We start from the raw sequence: 2,500 nt of genomic DNA, 5'->3' as shown, positions 1-2,500 counted from the left end.
AATCGAACCATCTAGTAGCTGGTTCCCTCCGAAGTTTCCCTCAGGATAGCTGGTGCTCGTACGAGTCTCATCCGGTAAAGCGAATGATTAGAGGCCTTGGGGCCGAAACGACCTCAACCTATTCTCAAACTTTAAATGGGTGAGATCTCCGGCTTGCTTGATATGCTGAAGCCGCGAGCAAACGACTCGGATCGGAGTGCCAAGTGGGCCACTTTTGGTAAGCAGAACTGGCGCTGTGGGATGAACCAAACGCCGAGTTAAGGCGCCCGAATCGACGCTCATGGGAAACCATGAAAGGCGTTGGTTGCTTAAGACAGCAGGACGGTGGCCATGGAAGTCGGAATCCGCTAAGGAGTGTGTAACAACTCACCTGCCGAAGCAACTAGCCCTGAAAATGGATGGCGCTGAAGCGTCGTGCCTATACTCGGCCGTCAGTCTGGCAGTCATGGCCGGTCCTTGCGGCCGGCCGCGAAGCCCTGACGAGTAGGAGGGTCGCGGCGGTGGGCGCAGAAGGGTCTGGGCGTGAGCCTGCCTGGAGCCGCCGTCGGTGCAGATCTTGGTGGTAGTAGCAAATACTCCAGCGAGGCCCTGGAGGGCTGACGCGGAGAAGGGTTTCGTGTGAACAGCCGTTGCACACGAGTCAGTCGATCCTAAGCCCTAGGAGAAATCCGATGTTGATGGGGGCCGTCATAGCATGATGCACTTTGTGCTGGCCCCCGTTGGGCGAAAGGGAATCCGGTTCCTATTCCGGAACCCGGCAGCGGAACCGATACAAGTCGGGCCCCTCTTTTAGAGATGCTCGTCGGGGTAACCCAAAAGGACCCGGAGACGCCGTCGGGAGATCGGGGAAGAGTTTTCTTTTCTGCATGAGCGTTCGAGTTCCCTGGAATCCTCTAGCAGGGAGATAGGGTTTGGAACGCGAAGAGCACCGCAGTTGCGGCGGTGTCCCGATCTTCCCCTCGGACCTTGAAAATCCGGGAGAGGGCCACGTGGAGGTGTCGCGCCGGTTCGTACCCATATCCGCAGCAGGTCTCCAAGGTGAAGAGCCTCTAGTCGATAGAATAATGTAGGTAAGGGAAGTCGGCAAATTGGATCCGTAACTTCGGGATAAGGATTGGCTCTGAGGATCGGGGCGTGTCGGGCTTGGTCGGGAAGTGGGTCAGCGCTAACGTGCCGGGCCTGGGCGAGGTGAGTGCCGTAGGGGTGCCGGTAAGCGCGGGCGTTTAGCGCGGGCGTGGTCTGCTCTCGCCGTTGGTTGGCCTCGTGCTGGCCGGCGGTGCAGGATGCGCGCGCCTGCGCGGCGTTCGTGCCCCGGTGCTTCAACCTGCGTGCAGGATCCGAGCTCGGTCCCGTGCCTTGGCCTCCCACGGATCTTCCTTGCTGCGAGGCCGCGTCCGCCTTAGCGTGCTCCTCCGGGGGCGCGCGGGTGCGCGGATTCTCTTCGGCCGCCATTCAACGATCAACTCAGAACTGGCACGGACTGGGGGAATCCGACTGTCTAATTAAAACAAAGCATTGCGATGGCCCTAGCGGGTGTTGACGCAATGTGATTTCTGCCCAGTGCTCTGAATGTCAACGTGAAGAAATTCAAGCAAGCGCGGGTAAACGGCGGGAGTAACTATGACTCTCTTAACTTAACGGGAGTAACTATGACTCTCTTAAGGTGGCCAAGTGGCGGCGGTGTGGCTGCATCCGGACTTGGCTTTTCGAAGTGCGGTCTTGATGTAGTCGTGCTGCTGCTGCGAGGTGCCTTCCTTGGGTTATAGTTACAGGGAGAGTGATGCGCAATACATGGGCCTAGCCCTCTTAGCCTCTCCTCTCCTGCGGTCTTCTCCCCTTCTCGTGGGCCCGCTGATTTTTGCAGAGTGGAAGACCGCACCAGGGGCTTGGGGGGGTTACCAGCCCCCCCTCGCATTATCCCTTTATAGTTGGGGGCAGCCGACAAGAAACAAGAGATGGTGGCCCTTCCGCTGAAGGTGCCACCCCAGCTACCCCAGCACCTATCCGGCCAACCGGCCGTAACGAAAATGCGATAGTTTGTGTAGCTCCCTTTGCTTGCAGTGAGTGCCACCGCACTTTTACCACGAAGAACGGTCTCGGGGTCCATCGCCGCCGCCAACACCCTGCGGCCGCCAACGCTGAGATCGTGACGGAGAGGCATCGCGCGAGGTGGACGGAGGAAGAAGTCCTGTCGCTCGCCAAGGCAGAGGCCGAACTGTTCCTGGAGAGGGACGCCCGGTTCTTCTTTGTAAATCAAGAACTTACCAGGATGTTCCCCGACCGAACGCTGGAGGCAATCAAGTGCCGACGGCGGCAAGCTGCCCACAAGCAGCTTGTCCGCCAATTCATGGAGGCACTTGAGATCGGTCGGGGTGAAGAGCCGGCGTCCCGCCGTGGAGCAGCGAGCTCGCTGCCTGACGCGGGCGAGGCCGCTGCGCCGCCCGTCGACGCAGCCGAGGACTTCGCGGCCGACACCACCGGGCCGCCGCCGGAGGGGCCG

General features: G+C 60.0%; 1 pseudogene; it reads left to right on the top strand.

Moving 5' to 3' along the window:
- LOC124581977 overlaps positions 1 to 2,500 on the top strand; it is a 7,984-nt pseudogene that overhangs the window by 1,250 nt on the left and 4,234 nt on the right.

This window comes from Schistocerca americana, unplaced genomic scaffold (genome assembly GCF_021461395.2).
Source record: "Schistocerca americana isolate TAMUIC-IGC-003095 unplaced genomic scaffold, iqSchAmer2.1 HiC_scaffold_383, whole genome shotgun sequence".
Lineage (NCBI taxonomy): Eukaryota > Metazoa > Arthropoda > Insecta > Orthoptera > Acrididae > Schistocerca > Schistocerca americana.
Note: the sequence above shows the minus strand (reverse complement) of the source record. Positions and strands in the feature narration are given on the sequence as shown.